We start from the raw sequence: 21,105 nt of genomic DNA, 5'->3' as shown, positions 1-21,105 counted from the left end.
TGAAGGTTGATTTTTCTATTTTTCTTGTTTCCCTTTCCTTCAGGTGAAATACAGGAGGTTAACATCGCAAATTTCATGGGTACTTTCATGGATGAGAAGTTTTGCTTGCATTGTTCTTTGCTATTGTTGTGATATTCCGTCAGAAGTAGTTATCCTTGTGCTGAATTTCAGGGATTGGGACAGTAATCAGATGATTCATTAGCTACATTTTAATGGAGTTATTGTCTATACTCAGCCAGAGAATTTGCTTTGATAGGCAAGTGGAACGTTAAGGAATCATCCTCAATTCTTAGTCTGGTTAAACTGTAGCTTGAGGTGGTGTTGAAGAGGAGCTTGGTCAGCATAGCAATTACTCAAATACAGGAAAACCAGCATTCTGGAAGCATGTCTTGCGGTAAGCAGGATGTTATAATTGTGGGCAGTATGCTACTGACATCTCTAAAGAAATGCTTTGTTGACCAGACTCCTTTTTACTGCAGTAATTAGAAATTTCTTTTTCCTCTTGTCTTATTTCTTGTATATGGAGTGATGTTACTGACCAAGTAGAGCTCAAAAATTTGAGTTTTCATAATGAACAGACCAAACAGCTACCACCACATTTTCCTTTGTTGTGGTGATTTCTTTGTTCAAGTCAGCTGCTGTAGTGGACTTTCCTACTCCTCTTTGCTTTTCTTGATCTTTCAGGGTGGCTTCTGCCAGTTAAGCTGTTTTAGCTGTTAATCTGTTAATAAAAATAATATAATGATTCACTGAACTAAGAAGATGTACACTATTTCATAGTGGGCTTGAATTTGGGAATAACTCTTAAATAGCATTCATGTGTTACTATTTTTCTAAGGGATCACTACAGTGCAGTGCTGCTGAATTTTTTCTTTTTCTGCTGTCAGTATTTTGTTATTTTTGATGGTGTTCCTGATTCTTACTGCTTCCTTATATTTTACTTCTATATAAAATTAATGATTTTTTTTTTAAGGTACTCATGATCTTTTGCATCTCAGTGAATCAAACCCAGTAGTTTCATTGCATGATTATTTAATATACAGTAGCCGAGCAAGCAAGCTGACATTCTTTAGATCCTGATGTGAGAGGACTTTGAAATTACACTTGCAGAGGAATGTGTATCTCCTTTTTATTTCTTGTACTGGGACATCTCCTAATGATTTCAGACTTTCAGTTTCTTTTTAGTGCATGTTGGCTTATTAAATATTTAAGAATTATATGGTTGTGATGAATGCTATTTTAGAATAGCAGAATTTTATTCATTGTGGAGAAGTTTTCAGGTCAAATTTGGCTTTAAAATATTCAATTTCATAAGGAGATGAGGGAAGGTCAGAAGGGAGCTTACCTACATCTAAAGTTTGTAAGTCTCTTCAGTCATATTTTTTGATTAGGCAGATGTTTTGTGAGGAGAATGTGTAGTTTTGGCTAAAATGTGATTAGATTCAAGTATCTTTGGAAAAAATACAGACAAGCATGAATTGAATGAAGAGCTAGTAGTCTGCTTAATATCTCAATAGAAAAAGTTACAGCCTTGGACTTGAGCCTCACTACAGTGTTGTTAATGTTTCTTGAGATCCTCATCAAAATATTGTGCCAGTCGCCTGTAGCTGCATGCAGTTTATCAACTAATATGTTTGGTTCAGTTATCTTGTGTAAGAGTAGTCATTTGCCTATGACAGACTTTGCCTATTATTTATATGATGAGATTATAATATATATTTATTAAATAAATTATTGCAGATGTGTTTAAGTTGTCCCACTAAGTACAGAGTTGGAAAAGGAAAAATATGCCTGGCAGTTGGACTGTAGCAGTTAGACTCTTCAGTATGGGATAGTAAGTAGTTTCTGGTCTGTAACTTCATAACAGAAATCAGGATTAGTTTTTGCAGTTCATATATAAGAAGACAGGAGGTGCAGGATTTAAAACAAGAAGGATTGAGCAGTGATTGGATGTTCATGCAACAGTGCAAAGAATCGTACTGTGATTTTCATTTTGAACTTGGGATACAATTTATGGTACTCTGATGTTAGACCACACAGTACTTTTTAATATACATATTTTTATGGGAGTAGTCAAATGAAAAGAGCTTTCTTGATAAGAAAGATAAGAAAATACTGCTGAGACTGTGGTTGCCAGACCAAATGTGTTGCTGCTGTGGTAGTAGCATGCTGAAGGATAAAGCCATACAGGCAAAGTGACTGTCAGTTTCAAAGCTGTGCTAGCATGGATTGTGTCTATGAAGAAACCACTGCAGAAATGTTCAAAGGTAAGCAAGATAGCTCGGTACTGGGAGTGAATTATGCTTTTGTGAGAAAAATATAGAAGGTTTTGTTATGAGCAAGCTATACATGAAGCGAAAAGACTGTAAAGCATGGGGTTCCAGAGTGTGAGCCCCAGCCAAGGAGTTTGCGGTCGGTGATAGGAGCATCTGTATACAAATGAGTTTATGTAACTGCAAGGTGATAGAAACATCTGTATACAGAGAGGGAGTTTTTATGTAACAGCAAGGCTTGAATGCACACACCAGAAGCAAAGTTCAGAAGTTCATTCATGAGGAAGACTTGGAGCCTTCCTCCCTGTGACTACCAGAGACCCTCTGAGAGCCATCAGAGGGGAGGGGTTTTGGTTTTTGGAATATGTAAATCATTTCTCAGAGGAAGGCTGGCATAGTCAGGAGTCGAAACCTAGAAAGGTATATAAACTGTAAATATCTGTTGAGCGTGGGTACTCATCTGTCCATGGATAATGCACCCAGCCTGCTGCTGTTAAAGGGCTCTTTGCTTCACAATTTCTGTCTGTAAAATTTTGATTGCTGAGTGGGTTTCTCACACTTGTTAGACTTCTTGCTATGTCGATGTAAGAAGTACTGAGCTAGTGCTTGAGTCTGGATACAATGGTCTGTCTGGAGATACTTGTGTAACTGTTGAAGTGAGAAATACAGTTTCCCAACTGCATGCTGACTGTGGAGGCACTACTGATTTTTTTTTTTTTTTTAAGGGCACAGTCTTACAAGATTGAACCACTACAAAAAGCAGGATTTATTGATAGAAGCTTTCAATCCTTGTTTTTATTTATTTAGCTTTTAATACCATAACCAGCTCAGAGAAATCCATATCAAGCAAACCATCTCAGCTGCTGGTTTACTTTCCTATGTGTAACAAATTTGTTATCCTTGTAAAGCTGTTTTTGGATCGTATGGTGACTTAGACTACCGGAGACATCTGAGCAAATTGACTATACAAAACCAGGTTGTTTTCAACCTTCACAGACTTGAAGTATTCATTGTTCCAATTCATTGTACAGCATACAGACAGTTGCTCACACAAGCTTATGCAGGATGGGGAGAGAGAAGTGGGAGTTGCTTTATGTGGAAGAATTGCTAGCCTTACCACGCAGGAAATAGTGCTTGGAAACATTGGTATCTGAGAGTGTGCTACTGCACTGTGCATCTGCTTCAGAGGATGCGTGCTGCTTTATCAGTGTCTTGTCCCAACTCAGGTGGAAAGAAAGAATTCCTAATCAGCTTTTTCACACTAGCCGTGTTGGCACAAAAGCTCCCATAAATTCAACAGGTTCATTTAAATCAGTGAGTACAGTCCAAGGTGCACTAGTTGATCATTTCTCTATTACTAGATTTCTCTGTTGAAAGGTGGCTGCTGCTTCTTACTCTTAATGGTAGTGGGATGCTACAGTCAATTTTAGAGATAAGCTGAATGCTGTAATTTCTTTGGTGGTGTTGCTTGCAGAGTTTGAGCCATACAGGCACTGCATCAAACTGGATTTATTCAGTATTAACATGAAACTGGGTTGTGGCCATGTTGTAATGAATCAGCAGCTGAGTTTCTTTATTGTTTACAGCAGTACCGCCATAAAAATACTGTGCAGAAGTTCAGCACAAATTCATTTTGTTAGTGTGTATTAGCAACAGGTTAAACAAGTTCTTAATTGGCCTACACTCTTAGTGGATCAACAGTTTTTGTTAGATATGCTTTCTGAATAATTTTTCCCTATATACCTATATAGCAGCCAGCACAGTGTATGTTATAAATTAAAGTAAAAAAAAAATAATAATTGAAATAAACACTTCCTTAAAGCGTTTTGCTTGAAATACATATGACAAATACTTGGTGTTCCTAGGGGAAACTTCTTACTTTAAACTTCGCTGACAGTTTAGGAGAACTTTCCGTGGAGTGAAGCCTCCAGTGATGTCTTGTCTCTGCCCTGGTTTAAGATGGGCGTTGCAGCTTAACAGATGGTACTGTTCTTTTTGTTTCCTATTGAAAACCGTGACACATGTAATTGCCAATTCTGATTTTTAAGGAGGTTAGGAAAAAATCGTAAAAGCTGTAGTTGAGAAAAGAGAAAAGCAACTTTTAACTAATAGTCAGGTCAAGGCTGGGGTTTCTCCAGTCTGAATTTTGATAAATGAGAACAAAAAAAAAAAAAAAAAAACTGCTTGAAAAATGAAGAGCAGGTTTTGAGTGAAAGTGCAGTGCAACAGAGCATTGTGTCTCTCCATCTTTTTATAGAGACATTCTTTTTCCTTTAATGATGTGATCGAGCTGTAATCTTTTCTCCTGAACTGAGGAGCATTCCATATGAGTTTTCTGAAGTGGAAGCTGTAGTAATTAGTGGTACCATGTAGGCTTCCTTCTACCCCTGACAAAACAAAACTGGAATTTACCTTACAGCAGAGTGATAACCTCCCATTCATATTAATAAATTGTAATGCAATAATATAGTGATAAGTTACTTCAGTATTTACTTAAAGCTTTTCAGCACATTCTAAGTGATTTTCGCTGTCTGGAAATCAGGTCTTACTTAAGTTTGAATTTCTCTACTGTTTCCAAGTGCTAGGCCCTGTATAACTGCAAGATCAGAATGCTTCAGTTGTCAGACTGTGTCTCTACACAGTGATCAGCTCTCTGCGGAACCATCCTGATAAGCTGAGTAAGTTAAACTTCTTATTAGGAAAAGACGAGGCTATCAGATAGCTGTGGCAAAAGGCAACTCTAGGATAAAATGTGCTGTGAGTAAAGGAGAGAAAGACCAAAATAGGCAGGCAGAAGAGGAATGTGGCTGTTGCCATAATGTGAAAGGGTTGGCTGGCCTACAAGAAATTCATATGATGAATCAGTGACACAAAAATGGTGGATTGCTGTTTCAGAAAACCATTGTGTTCATGATCCTATTTTAACATGTGTTGGCTGTCAGCAGTGCTTGTTTTCAAATGATTTATAAACTCTGTTCTGTTGCTTATTGTCTCAGAAACTATGTCAAATGTTATGATATTTGCTCTTGATGATCTGAGTGTAGATAAGGTGACCAAATTCTGACTCTGGAAACACATTTGGCTCACCTTGCTGCTCATACATATTATGAGGTGAGTGGTTGTTCTGCAAAGAAGCAGCCAATGTGTAAAATTGATTTGCAAGCTGTGTATAGTTACAAATATATGAAGATAAGACTATGTACTTCATAATTCCTTTTTGCCTGTTCTAAGTGGTTTGTTAAACTGAACATCTCCCTGTAAATGCCAGAAAATTAAGCTTTAAAACAAACTAGGCTAGAAGTGATTTGAACTCGTGCTATTAAAGTGCGTTATGTGACAAAACAGTGTTGTCCTATTGCATCCCTCAAATAGAGTTTGGGTAAATACTAAATTAAGAAGTATCTGTTCTGCTCAGCCAAACTTCAGCAGTTTAGAAGACTCTTTAGTTAGTTTTTTTCTAGGTATTTCAAGCAATGGTCAGCTTTGCTGGTTACATCTGTTCTTCCAGAAAGGAAGGTATGGTCAGCTGTTTTCAGCTAAGGCTAATTTGTGTATAGTTCTGGGAACTTCTATTCCTTGTAACTAGAGATTTTCAGTAGTCAGCACTGCTTGTCACATTACTTAAGCCTCAAGTCTTGATCTTATTTTGCTCATTATGTCTGAAAATATATGGCAACATAACTGAGAGGCTGACTGAATGAGTGGTGATTGAGGAGGCAACTACTGGCCACCCCTGCAAAGCCCAGTTTTTAAAATGTTATTGTAATTTAACATTATTTTAGGTGTCAGCTCTACTTAACTGTCAGAAACTTGAGCAACTGGCAGAAGGGGCTTTTCTCTGTAGTGCTGAATTGTGCAGCCTTAGGTGGATCCTGTGGGAATAGAATTTCACAGCAGTCCTTCCTGAACGTCAGACTTTCAGGGCTGTTGGCTATGAAAAAAAAATATTTGAAGATGCTTTTAGTTTGATAAAATGTTGGTGTTTTTTCTTCTTTAAGCACTTCTGTCATCTTTGTGTGTTCCTACATGGAAACTGAGACAGACCAGCATTGTGCAAATCTGATTAAAATCGTCTGTGCTGCTTCAAAGGTCAGGTGCACTCAGTGAATTTGCTTTCAAATTATTTTGTTTATTCTGTATGCATGCATCTTGAGCTCTATAAAGGTCAGGAGAGGAGATTCACTTTGGAATTTGAAGAAGCTGGGTTTTTACTGCTGGTAGCCCCTGTTAGTTTCATTTGAACTAATAAAAATTGGTTTCCTTTGTTGTTTATTTCCTGTCAATTTTATTTCTCTTGTGAAGCTCATTTGTAACTATATGAGATCCATTTGAAAACAAAACAGTATTAGTAATGCATTTTATTTTTTGATAGATTTTTATGAGATCTTAAAAATCAAGTACTGTTTGCACAAATTAAGCAGTAGCCTTGGCTTTGGTTTCTTAATTTATGTGACAGACTAACATTTTCATAGCTAGAATAATGTATTTAAATGAGTCACGGTATTTGACTGTCTCTTGCAACAAATGGTTTCATAAAATAGGAGTGGTGGTGTAGTCCCTTGGAATTTTTAAGCCCTATTAATGTTCAGGTTGAACATTGAACCACAGAAGGATTTGTGTGTCAGTGAAGCATAACTAATTGCAGTTTTCAGTCACAGAACCAATGACAATGACTAAGGAAGTGGGCTGCTGTTAAATACAAAAGTGACTGCATCTGTAAGTTGCCTTTTTGCTCCTAAAAAGGGCTGTTGCATAAGTCCCCCCTTATGTTGTAGTAAGAAATATTTTTGTTGACATATTTAAATAACTCATAGCAATAAAGAGGTTTTTTTTTAGAGCAGATGATATTTCACTTAAACCTGAGTACCTTTCTCAAAGCTTACGTTCACTTGTGAAGTCTTGAGCTGTTAAACCAAATGAGATTTTTCTGACAAAACTGTTCTGACATTCTTCTCTGACTTTAGGAGTTGAAATCTGAATGAGGCAGAACATGCTTATTGAACAAACATAACGAAACTGTTTTAGTGCACATTTTATGGAAAGTGTGGACATATTTTGCAGTTATGTGAATGGCTGCAAAAATTGTTCTGGGTCTCTCTTCATGGGTAGAAGGATATAAATCTCACCCAGGAAACTGTGGCTGTTTCAGTAGTAACAGTTGTCTGTAGAGCACCAGTCTTCCTTGCTGAAGATCAATCTAGTATATATTTAATCTATGGTTGCTTCAGTTTGTCTGGATGTAACCAAGCTTGGATATTAGTAACAGATGGGTCATGTAGGTTCCTTCTTAGTTTAAACAATTGGGTATCTGGCTGGGCTGGTTGACTCTAACTTTGTGTGGTGAGCAGCTGATGGCTGGGTATATGGCTTTCAAAGACACAAGCTGGTCGTGTGGCTGCTTGTGGGAGTTTTGCCAAGATGCCGCTACAGCTTTGAGGCTCTTATTTTTCTTGCCTGTGTCTTACTAATTAGTATAATTTGTAAGCTTCTCTCCACTGATTCATTGTTGTTAGGAGCAGGCACTGTCATTTCACTTTACCTAAGTGTTTTCAGTGAGAGAGATTTCTGTGTTGGCTTTTCCTTGTTGTTTGAATCATAGTCTGTTAAATAGCTCTAGTGTTTTATACCTGGTGTGAGATGTATCTTTCCCAGTGCTGCAATTGAAGCATAAAAACTTGGAATGTTTAGGATAGGTGAAGTATGCCCTAAAATGTAGGTGTGCTATACCACGAAATATACGAAACAGTTAAACATACTTGATTAACTTGGAACAATTCCTTTTACAGTTTAACCCCATTGTTCACTTTCCTAGGTGTCAGGAACAAAAGTCACTTCTAGTATTGTGACACTAACCCTTTTCATGTCATGTGAATTCTGAGTGCCTTTTTTGTAAAAGACTTTATTTTTTTATATAGCTGGGATAAGATCTCCTTGTGGTGTATGCTGTCATGGTGCATCTCCAAGCAGTGAGTTTGAGCATCAGAATTAAAACCGAGTGTCAGTATCTAAATGTAGACTTACATTAGGTCAAGTGCAGAGAGGAATTGTAAGGGGGAAAAGGTAGAGAGAGGAAATACTGATCTTTAGAGGAAGATTAATAATACCTTTGAGAGTAATATATAAGGCCTGATGTTGCACATAATCAGAATTAGAAATGGATGATTATCCACAGCATCTGGCTTGTATTAATACTTTAGGTACTACTTAAAGCTTCTAAAATGACTTCTTTATTTTCTCAGAATTGTAATGTAGAACTTAATTCATACTAATATCTATAGCTTTACAGATAAACATTGGTACCAGTCAAGATCTTGTAAGCTTTGCTAGACATAAAAACCTCTATTAAAATGTTTGGTTTTGGTGGGTTCTAATGCTATTAGTTACTAAGCATCCTGTGAGATGTGCTGGAGGTCCTTGAATTAAGGATTCTTTGTACTTTTTTTGCTATTTAATCATAGAATCATAGAATAGTTAGGGTTGGAAAGGACCTTAAGATCATCAAGTTCCAACCACCCTGCCATGGGCAAGGACACCTTGCTCTAAACCATATCACCCAAGGCCTCCTCCAACCTGGCCTTGAACACTGCCAGGGATGGAGCATTCACAACCTCCTTGGGCAGCCTATTCCAGTGCCTCACCACCCTAACAGGAAAGAATTTCCTCCTTATATCCAATCTAAACTTCCCCTTTTTAACTTTTAACCCATTACCCCTTGTCCTATCACTACAGTCCCTAATGAAGAGTCCCTCCCCAGCATCCCTATAGTCCCCCTTCCGATACTGGAAGGCTGCTATGAGGTCTCCACGCAGCGTTCTCTTCTCCAGGCTGAACAGCCCCAACTTTCTCAGCCTGTCTTCACACGGGAGGTGCACCAGTCCCCTGATCATCCTCGTGGCCTCCTCTGGACTTGTTCCAACAGCTCCATGTCCTTTTTATGTTGAGGACACAAGAACTGCGCACAATCCTCCAAGTGAGGTCTCACGAGAGCAGAATAAAGGGGCAGGATCACCTCCTTCGACCTGCTGGTCACACTCTTTTTGATGCAGCCCAGGATACGGTTGGCTTTCTGGGCTGCGAGTGCACACTGAAGCCAGCTCATGTTCATTTTCTCATGGACCAGCACCCCCAAGTCCTTCTCTGCAGGGCTGCTCTGAATCTCTTCTCTGCTCAACCTGTAGCTGTGCCTGGGATTGCTCCGACCCAGGTGTAGGACCTTGTACTTGGCATGGTTAAACTTCATGAGGTTGGCATCAGCCCACCTCACAAGCGTGTTGAGGTCCCTCTGGATGGCATTCTTTCCCTCCAGCATATCAACCGAACCGCACAGCTTGGTGTCATTAGCAAACCTGCTGAAGGCGCACTCAATCCCACTGTTGATGTCAATGATGAAGATGTTAAACAAGACTGGTCCATAATACTGAGATGAGAGCAACAGCTTTCTCTGTGTATAGCAATTTGGTGTATGGGTGTATAGGCAAATGTTCTGGTCTCTGGTTGCTGTAGTGAGCACCTTATAATGATGTACTTTCCTGCTTTTGCATGTTTATTGTAGTGTCATTAGGAAGCTTTTAATGGGTATTTCTCTTGTGGTGTAAGAGTTGATTCCTAGATAGAATGCTCTAATGGATGGTTTCAAATTGGTGTTAATTAATCTCAATAATAAAAAAAAAAATTTGATCTTTAAGTTGGAAATACTAGTGAAAGCCCAAAATGTGAGAGTTATAATAGACCCAGAAGTCATCTGATTTAGTAAGAGCAGTTGAGGATCAATCCAGATGCCAGAGAAGCAGATGAGAACATGTGGCATTGACTTGATTGGCAATGAGGTTTGTGCCTAGTAAACTTCTTTAACCAAAATAGTATTCAGCAGAAGACCTCTTGGGGTTGCTTGTAGAACTAAGAGCTACTGGAGCTGACTTCATAGGTGCTTACTTCTGAATTAGCAATATTTCTTGGGAAGTTACTGTATATTTTAATTACCTTTGTATGGTAGGATAGGATTGCATTGCTTAAGTTACTTCTAGTGTTACTCAGTGTTTCAAATTGGGAAATGCCAAAAGTCTTGATAGTGTGGAAGAAGCCTTAGTGAGCAGTGGATGGTTAACCTGAAACTGTCTGTTAGCATGTTCTGATGGGTTGGCTTAGCCTGGAAGCTTACTTTGGCTCCCCTTGGTGCTTCTAACTGATGCAGTGGATGTACTGCAGGTACATTTTGTGGCATATACTGGTACACTCTTACTTTCAGCTTCTTGTGGATGTGTACTGCAAACAGTGGAAGCTAAAACAAGAAAGCTAATGCTTTCTTACCTGTAAAGAAGACAAGTGACAAGGTGTTCGTACACATTGTTGTGCGTGCATCTGAGAGGTAGAATATCAGTCGCTGGTGGTGTCTTCTGGCAACAGCACTGCTGCATTTGTGCTTATAAATTTGTGAAGCTGCAGTGTTGTGGCTGTGTTTTTTTGGCTTCAGAGATACTCCATCATAAGCATAAATAATGTATGTAAAACATTAAGTAAATGATGCTGAGTATGAGCATTATTAATTCTGTCCTTATATGTTATGTGTTTATGCTGTTTTCCATTTTAGGGTTCTGTGCCCATAATTGAATCGAAGTTACACATTTGTTGAGTTCCACTTTGTTTTGGAGTATGTAGGCTATATCTTCAGGCAGTTTGAGGAAAAAACTAGAGAATACAAAGCATAAAGCATTGTTAGTATAGATGAACTTAAATCAGGAAAAAAATCTGGTAACTGTTTGAATAGCTGCCCATAAATGTGTAAGATTCTCATTAGTCAAACATCAGAAGACTAATGAATATTAATAAATGAGATCAAAGACATATAGGAATCAAAGCAAGTAAACAACAATTATTTTTAAGAATTATATAAGTGTAACTGCCCAAAAAATACAAATCTGAACTGCTTCATGGGAAATTCTTTTGAAAATATTTTTTTTCTGCAAATCTTTATGTTGAACCAGAAAGGCAGTTACATAATGCAAACAAACCAGAAATTAAATACATCAAAACCTTAAATATGCAATGTTGTGAATCCAATATATTGAAATAACTATTAATTCAACTGTGAAATGTAATAGGCTGAGGATCAGAACCTGACCAGGGCCCATGGTTTGAGCTGGACTCTGTCTGCCAGCACAAGTTGGTAAATACTGAGAAGGAAATTACTTCTGGATGTCTCAGACTTCTGCTGCTTCCTTCTGCAGTTTTAGTGCTTTTGGACAAAAGTTTCCTGTGCTGAAACATGCACAGTGCAATTCTGTTGAGGAAAATAGTATGTTACAAATACAGATTCTTATGATTGAATGTCAGAGTAAGATCAGAACTATCTTTGTCCTAATACCTGCTTTTCCAGATGTTATCTGGATCCACCCTGTAGCATGGTCTGTGTACCACAGTTATTTAAACTGAACTGTGCATGTTAGTTGTATTGGGTGGAGTATTTCATCATCACTGTGTAGTGCAAGGGAATTTTCCAAGATTTAAGGAAATAATTGGAGCAGATTAAGTATTAATTTTCAGTTCTCTTAAAGTGTCAACTACCACTTGAATAGTAATTCTATTCCACTAAAATAATTTCTGTATAAGATGACGATTTAAACTGAATAACATGTCTAGGCATAAGTCAAGGTGTCTTAATTTTTATTTCTGCAATCAAATCTGTATGATATTCTTTAAAATTCCATTATGATTTTAATCCATTTAATCCACAAAGGTCACAGTGGAAATATTACTCCAAAGGCACAGATCCCCTGGTGCAACACAGAAGAGTTCTGTTCATGAAGTACCTAATCCCTATGGGCAATAGTGATGTTATTTGACAGTTTGTGATTCCTGTGAACTTTAATGGCAATGCAGGGCTCACAAGAGGATTCTTCAAATACTGTCAAAGTAACAGTTCCATTTTGAACCTAGATATAAAACTAATGGTATCTAACAGCTTTTAGTGTCACTGAATCAATTTCCTCAAGTAGAAAGAAGGGCTGACATTCTGTTTTAAAGTGACCGTATATTTGACCCAGTTGTGCGATCCTGGTGTCATTGCAGTTGTGTCTCACTGCTGTAGACTCTTGGAGGCTGACAAGCGGAACAAGTTGCTTTAGCTCACAGCTCATCTGTCACACAGAGCAGCTTGAAGATTTCTATTATCTGAATGAAATGTGGAGAGAGTACTTCTCCCCGTTCGCTGCCTATCAACACAGTCAGCAACCTGCTTATACCCCTGTTAACAGAGGGAAATGAAATGCTAGAAAAATAGAGAATAAAACAAGTATTTCTAGAGATGCAAATGTAAGCTACATTTAAGAATCAAAAAGTTTGTGGTTTAAAAAATGAAATGATGCCCAGGAGCTAGATGAGGGGCTTTGGATTGCATGGAAGGTTAATTTCCAAAGAAGGCTTGCAATTACCTGATCTGAAAAGAAAGAGGAAAAGCTTTTAGCTGTATATTTAAGATCCAATACTAAGAACAGTTTTGTAGTTCAGTAGGGCAGTGACAGGAGGCATCTCAGTTTCCATTGTGAGCACTTACTTAGCATTTAAAATGTTCACACCTGTGTGGAGATTTCATTATTTTTTTCCAAAATAGTGCAGCTGGGATTGCCATCATCTCGGCACTTTTTAGGGTTCTGTGATGAGATCAGTGTTAGAGTGCTGGGTTTGTGCTAGGTGCTCTTTGAAGTTCATATGTGCCTGGCTTGACTGATTTACTCATGCAGTGACTGATTTTTGCTTGTTGTTTTGAGAGTATTAGTAGAAGCAGCACAAAACAAAAGGCTTAAATGTTGATTAGAGGTGTTTCCCCATGCCAAGCATAGGAGGAAGTTTTTCGAACACTTTGTCATGTCTTGTTTTTAAAATGCTCTTACTACAGTAGTATTTCAAAGTACAGTAGCTGTCAAATTGTCTTATCTAACTTAAAATATAAGACTCCATTGAGGGTTGTTGAATCAGCCGTTATAGGAACTATGGAAAGTACTTCACATTTCAGTTTGTATTCACTTGAATTTGGTTATTAAACTTCGATGGAAATTCCATTTCACCAAATATTTCAATTTACAATCATATAATGTTTAACTCGTACTTGAGTAAATTTTGAACAAAAATTGTTTCACTGATCCTGGCTTTTATCTTGTAGCTACTTCATAAATTTCTAAAAATATTTGTTGGTTCTAAATGGAAGAGATTTATTTTATTCCTTAAAGTACTGACTGACATTTCTGACTGTCCTTTTTTCCTGTATGAACACTGAGGGTAAATTACATAACTTTAAATATTATAATAAAATTTGTCTGGTTTAGAACTACTTTACAGCTCTCTAATATAAAAATAGTAGTAGTAACAACTGACAGAAGTTAAATCTGTGGGGAAAATTATTATGGGTTGGCTTTTAAAATGCATTCAACTGAGGTGTAATAGTTAAGACAGGAAATACTTAAGAGTTTTTCCCAGTCATTACAGGTCTTAGAATAATGAATTGATTCTTGTGTAGACACAGTATTAATAATAAAACTTTCTGCTTTGGTTTAGTATTCTCCTGAATTAAAGCATCATTCTTCCTAGTGCATGTAAAAACACGTCATTCCTTTGTACCCGTAATTTTGGTAACTGCAACAAGAATGTGCACATTCATGGTAAGGTGCAAGATTGTGACTTTTTTTTTTTTTTTTAAAGAGGAGGTGTGCATCCTTATCGTTTTTATATTTTTTTAAATGCTGCTGTGAATTTCGTGTTCTAATTCACATTGACTTGCATCCAATTAGATATGCACTTGAGTGACATTTAAAACCAGTTTAACTGCAAAACTGAGTAAGTCTAATTTTAATATGGAAAAATAATCTTGCTATATTGGCATGGATTTGTTCTGTTGCTATTTAAAGAGAATTAGTTTTCTTTGGGCTGTTCCAAAAACTGGCTGTATGAGGTAGTGTTGGTACTGGGTATAGTATTTATAGACCCAGGGTGTAATTAGTTTTTAGTTATAGTATTGTGGAATTGTTTTACAACTCTTTAACAGGTTCTGATGGCTATATGATTTATCTATTGCTTCTATAAGCACATAACACTGTAACCATGTCTGCATTGGGCAGGTCTTAAATGTTTGCATGTGGATAGACTTTCCCTGTTGTGGCACTAACTATTGTAGTGGTAGATTTACAGGGGTATTTAGAAACTAGACCAATGTTACAACTGTGATGCTCATTTCAGGATGATAGTGAGGCATCAGTGGAACACATCCTGTTAGAAGTAGACAGATCATAGAATCGTAGAATGGTTTGGGTTGGAAGGGACCTTAAAGATCATCTAACTCTAACCCCCTACTTTGCTTTAGTTAGTAACAATCATAAAATGGCTTCTGTTTATTATACTAAGATTGTGGCAGTCCACAAGCAAAATGATCTATCTGTGGCATATATCAGTGGTAAAATGATTACAATATGCCTTTGGGAAATATCAATCAATATGACTGTTGCAAAGCTCAACAGCGGCTGCCGACAGTTCACCTGATGAGTTCTGTGGGTGGTATAGCTATGGAAAAAAGAAAAAAGTCCTATTTTTCCACACAGGTCCTGGGTACAAAATTTGAACTAAGTCTCTTAAAAATGAAATGGAATGTAGTGTTCTAGGTTTGAAATATGAGCTAAAGATGTTGAGCTGAATTCTGTTTACCTGGTCACTGCAGGCAGCACCTGTACTCTGTATCCTAGTTGAGAGCATAACAAAGAACCGGAATGCCCTCTGGTGATCTTGAAAACCATGAATGTAATGAACTGAGTGCAGTTTGTTGGTAAAACCATTACTTGTTAGCTTCCTTTAAGAAAAATCAACCCCAAAAGATGGTGATTCATTCAGGAAGTCCACTGGTTTGTTCGAAAAAATAAACCCTGTGACTTCTGACCGGAATGAATCGATTGCAGTGTCGCAGATGTAAAAGGAATGTCCAAAACAAGCTCTGAAATAAAATATAAGTGAAAAAGAACACTCTGAAAAGTAGGCAGAAGGCTGCTGTTTTTGTAATAAACTCTACAACATATAAAGGCTAAAAATGTATTTTGGATGGGTTGCTTTGGGTTGTTTTTTATTTCACCAGTAATAGACTGTGAAACTTGAATCAGTTTTTCTGTGGATAAAAGGGAGTTTATAAAAGGATAACCCAAATTCATGCTGCTAAAACATGGTAACAACTTTTTCAACCACATTTACAGTCCCTAAAAGTTTTCAGCAGTAGTGGAGATGTAAACAACTGAAATCCATGCTCTGATGTCCTAAACTTTTAAGTTCTGAGTTAACACATGTGTAGCCTTCTCCCTTGACATTGATCCAGTTTTGTTGGAGCGTGTGTCTTTCTCCTTATGCAGCCAGATCTTGATGTCTAAATTTGAAAAGTAATCATCATTTAGGTACAATTGTGAAATTAAAAGAGGGAAGAGGGTAAAAGTTGTTTGTTTTGTTTTTTTGTTTTGTTCATCTGTTTTTCTCAGTGGAGCAGTATTGAGGTGAACACAAGAGGTATTTCTCTTGCCCTTGATTCATTTTTTCCAGATACACTTAATGAAAGGCTCCTAAGAATTTGTATTTGAACAAATTTGTGTTTCTTACTGTACTAAAATAAGATCAAAATTATACATGGCATTACTGGGGTGCTCTAATAGATTCATAGGGATCTTCATAAGAGATCACTGTTCAGTTTGATCTCCTGTGTCAGGTGTGTTAATTTCACATGTTTCCCTGGATTGGAGGCAGGTTACTTGTGTTAGGCTTAAGTGTGTCTGCTGGAATGTTTGTCTTCATTTGAAGACACTGGGAGTGGGATGAGGGTCCACTTCCTTTGGTAATGAATTCCACTTCTTTGTTAATCATCTTCAGGTTAAACTTTGGTTTGCACAAATTGATCTTCTGGCTGTGTTTTCTCCTGACATTCAGTGCAGTTCCCTTGTAACTTCAGACAAAATCAGTATTGGTCAAAATTGCTTTAGCCTCGATTTTTCTCTCTGTGTATGTGACAGCTGGATGACTTTAGTGTTAATGACTATACTATGGTGTTATTAGAGCAGTTGTTAGAGAAGCAAAGTACAGACTTTCTTCATAATGTAGTAGCTGAAAAAATAAACATTGTTAATATATAGGCCAAAAATTCTCCTTCTATTAATAGGCAGGTCATTACTTTTCTATATGTATTTATTGTTCCTTTGTAGCCTTGAAGTACAGAAAGATAATGCTCTTAATATTTATTACATTGGATTCAGACATTGCCTTACATCCTTCGTTGTTACATTCATAGGTCTAAGTGCATAGATTAGCTTACAGGACAACTTCTTTGACCACCTTGCTTCATACAGAAATGCTGAGTGATAGTTAGAGGGAGAATGTAAAGAAAGCTGCTGTGCTGAGGGTCGCCAAATCTTTGAGACCAACTGCTGGCTTCTGCTTTGTTCACAGTGCCAAAGTTATTCTGGTGGTGTTGGGTTGCAAAGATTAATGCTAGCGTACTTAAAAATAAATGCAGTGATGCTGCTTCTGGGCCCCAGCTGAATAATGCCAGGTGGGGAAAAAAAGAAAGGACAAATTAAAAGTGATTTTTTTAATGATGTTTCTGAATTTGCATGAGGCTTGCTTTTGTAGTAGTATGCATCAAGCATTTCTACAGAAAGCAGGAGATGAAGATACATAAAACTGCTTAGGTGTGGAATTTGCACTGTGTATTAGATGAATAAATAGCTAAAATGTAAGTAGCGGAGCATAATAGTTGTGTATGAAGTATTACAGTAACTTTAGTCTTTGAAGAAAATGCAGCATTCTGTACTTATAAATGTGTAACTTAATTGTTCTTTGATTAATAGTTAAAGTAGAAATATGTGTTTTTTGGTTTTTTTTTTTTTGCAGAAAGAAAGAAAACTTGAAAGAAAACATCAGATACCCTGATGGAGACCCATTTTCATCAATAAGCTTTTTCGGTGTGATTCAAATATCCCATAATCTCATTTGTTCTCAGCAGCTTTTCATTTTGAGATATTGCTGTTGTCAGTTTCAGAAAGTTGAACCATGATAATGAAAGCAGTCTGCGACGTTAAAGGAAGATTTAGAAATTCAAGATTGCCACATTATGCAGTGAAATTTAAATTGCTGTGAATTTGTGGTGGCATAAATTGTAAATCACTGATCAACTGTTTAAACTGTTGTTAAACAACAGATTTGTATAATATAGAGGAAATTAATGTGTGCAGTGCTGGGCTATGAGTTGGGTTTTTTTCCTAACCATGTTTGTATTTTATCAATGGTAAATTAATTTTGAATGTTTAGATGTACAGTTAAGCTGTTCATAGGTAGATGAATTTAAAAAAGAAGATTGGAGTAAGTATTTTCACTGGATGTATTTTCAAAGGAAAAATTAAGGAAGAAAATGTACTTATGTATGTGGTGGCAGCAATCTGTTTGTACCTGCTTAATCTTCTGTTTATAGTTATAGTATCTCTAGTTTTGCATGTTGTAGGTGACCTGGTGAACCAAATAGCCTTAGGTTTATGTTGTTAATTTGGATAGTTTGGCTTCTATTTCATACACACATCCCTCTACCTTCCGGTTATTTCTCCTGTTCTTTCTCCTGTTCTTTATTTGGGTGAAAATGTGTGTTAGATTCCTTTCAATGCCTGCATCCTTTAGGTGGCACATCTGCATAGCTGCTGTCAGTTGCTATTACCTGCATTAATTGTCAGACATGCTTTCCTTGGAGGGATGCTGGCAAGAGGAAAAATCTCCTCTGAGCAGGAGATGATTAATTTTGCCCTAGTATGAGCAGATATCTCAAGTGTTGCAGTCCATGCAGATAGAAGCTCTTTACACTTTCATTGTGAACTGGTGAATATGAGTTAGTTCCATCCTGGAGCTACTGTCTCGCCCTTTTAGCACTGAGCTGAGCTCAAGCTACTGTGATTTGCCCCTTAGCATAAGCTACTGATCTGGATTTGATGTCAAATTAAGAGATTTCTGCAGCTTTTCTTTGGATTGAAAAGGCAGTGTAGATATGCCTTTAATACCTTAGTTAGATGTTAAACAGACTGGGTGAGCAGAAAATGGTGATGAAGAATCACAGCTGTAGAACCATGTATGTGGTGATAATGGAGTTTTATGTGTTTATCTCTGTGTATCAGTGAGAGTTGATTGGTTTGCCTTTGAGATCTGAGCAGACCTGCTCAATTTTAAACTGTGTTTAAACAGTGATGAGTCTGGCTCCAGATCCAGAAAACAGGAGCTCTGGAGGCAGCCTTGAGAAGCAAGGAATGCAAGTGTCTTTCCTTCTGCAATAGTGCGTTCACTTTGGAAGTGGAGGGGCTGTTAAATGCTACAACAGTTCTCTTTGCGTGGGTGGCCAGTGGTCATTTTTCTGTATATGAAATATATGTTCAGAATCATTTAGGTTGGAAAAGACTTTCAGCTGTTAACCCAGCACTGCTAAGTCCACCACTCTGCCCTATAGAAAGCAACATAGTAGAATTGCAATGTATGGTTAATATGTCTTTTTTTTTAAGGAGAGAATATTTATAGTAGTAGAATACCAATTAGATTATTGATGCACCAGAAGATCTGAAGGGTGGTTGCTTGAATTAAGGTGACATCATGAATATGATGGAATTTGGGCTCCCTCTCACTGAGCGCCATTGGTAAGTCCTTCAAATCTACAAATAAATACTTGGGCTTTAAGGTCAATCCAGACCTCATGGATTGCTTTTCCTTTCCCTGATAAAAGCAGATGCAAGCATGCCATGTTGCTTTGCTTCAGCTTAACCCTAGCACTCTTAGAATTCAGAAAGCTACAAAAGGAAAGCTTATAAATACATACAACAGTGAAGTGGAGAAATATCATGCCTACCTAACCTATTTTCTGGGAGAGGGAGAAAAATCTTTATGCATTTACTGAGACCTGGGGAATAAAATGAGGTCTGGATGTTATGCTTATAATCAAGGATTGTCCTTCATATTTTCAGTGGCTATAAACCAAACATTTTCTGTTGTATTTCTGGTATATTGCCTCTGAAATGAAATAGTAAAGAACTTTATCTGTATTCAATTAGAATACTATGCTGTATTTGAGTTCTTTTTCATTTCTTTTACTTGTTTATATAGTAGCTGTTAAACAGTTGCTTTTCTGAAGCTCTTGGTTTAAGGGTAGAGAGTTCAAATGGTAGCACACCATCTAGTAGACGAAGCAAAATAATGCTGTGTAAGGGCTTTCTACGGTGACTAGTTTACAGCCATATTAGAAATGACATCAGTAGGAGCTTTGCTATGAATTGGTAGCAAGTACATAGTTTTAAATAGCTTGGTCAGGAAGAAAACACTCCTGAAATAGAGTGCTTGAGGGAAAAGTAGGTTTTCACGCTGTAAACAGGGTCCTCTGAATGCTGGCAGAAGGAAAACAAAAATAAATGGGGAGGCGGGGGAAAGAATTGCGGCTGTGTTTCTGTCATCACATTTTTGTCATAGCTTTGTGGCTCAATACAAACTGTATTTGCAGTAGTACTTTGTCAGAGCTCTAGAGTACAGTCAGGTGAATCATTGCATCATTGTGAGAATACTTGCCCATTTGCAGTGGGTGTTTTTTTGGAAGTCAGTAGGATGGGTTGTCAAAAAAAAAATAAAAGTGACGTAATAGTGGGGGTAAAATTCAGTGTATATGTTGATACTGCAGCTTTTTGTATGCATAAATTGATGAAAGGAGGAATTCCTTCCATTATTGCTTTCTAAAATGGTTTTCTTACATTATGTTGTCAATACTTCATATGCAGCCAGGGTGATATTGCAGTCACGTGGTGACTTTGAATTCCTTGCTCTCGGATGAGGACTGGTGAATGAGTTGCTTCCTCGGTTTTAGATAGAATGGAAGAATATTACTGATGTATTAGTGAAAATATGTCATGCTTTTGTTGAGGACCATAGTAATGTTATGCATGTTGTTCCTTTACTTGAAGAGTTCTTTTTTACCAATAACAGAATATAGCTGTGTTTTTAGTGATTTTCCAAGTATTTCCCTTAGATTCTGCATTTACTACAGAGGTTTAAAATACATAGTGTGAAACAACAACAAAAAGGTGTTTCCACAAGAGCCGGTGCATTTTGTCCCTTCCATATGGAAGAATCCTTATTTCTGAACATGGGTATAGAAGCAGTGCTTTGAAGCATTTTCTGGTTTCCCCAAATACTCATCTTGCCAGTGGGCAACCCATTTGTTGCCTCACCACCTTTACAGTAAACAACTTCCTCCTTATATCCAATCTGAGCTTCCCCTGTTTAAGTTTTAACCCATCACCCCTTGTCCTATCACTACAGTTCCCCCTTCAGATACTGGAAGGCTGCTACGAGGTCTCCATGCAACCTTCTCTTCTCCAGGCTGAACAGCCCCAAATTTCTCAACCTGACTTCATTCGGGAGGTGCTCCAGTCCCCTGATCATCCTCGTGGCCTCCTCTGGACTTGTTCCAACACTTCCGTGTCCTTTTTATGTTGAGGACACCAGAACTGCGCACAATACTCCAGGTGAGGTCTCACGAGAGCAGAATAAAGGGGCAGGATCACCTCCTTCGACCTGCTGGTCACGCTCCTTTTGATGCAGCCCAGGATACGGTTGCTTTCTGGGCTGCGAGCGCACACTGAAGCTGTCTCATGTTCTTTTTCTCATTGACTAGCACCCCCAAGTCCTTCTCCGCAGGGCTGCTCTGAATCTCTTCTCTGCCCAGCCTGTAGCTGTGCCTGGGATTGCTCTGACCCAGGTGTAGGACCTTGCACTTGTCATGGTTAAACTTCATGTGGCTGGCATCAGC

The sequence above is a fragment of the Neopsephotus bourkii genome, unplaced genomic scaffold (assembly GCF_033783945.1).
Source record: "Neopsephotus bourkii isolate Nb327-2 ecotype Australia unplaced genomic scaffold, CSIRO-AGI_Nbou_v1 NB_719, whole genome shotgun sequence".
NCBI lineage: Eukaryota > Metazoa > Chordata > Aves > Psittaciformes > Psittacidae > Neopsephotus > Neopsephotus bourkii.
Note: the sequence above shows the minus strand (reverse complement) of the source record.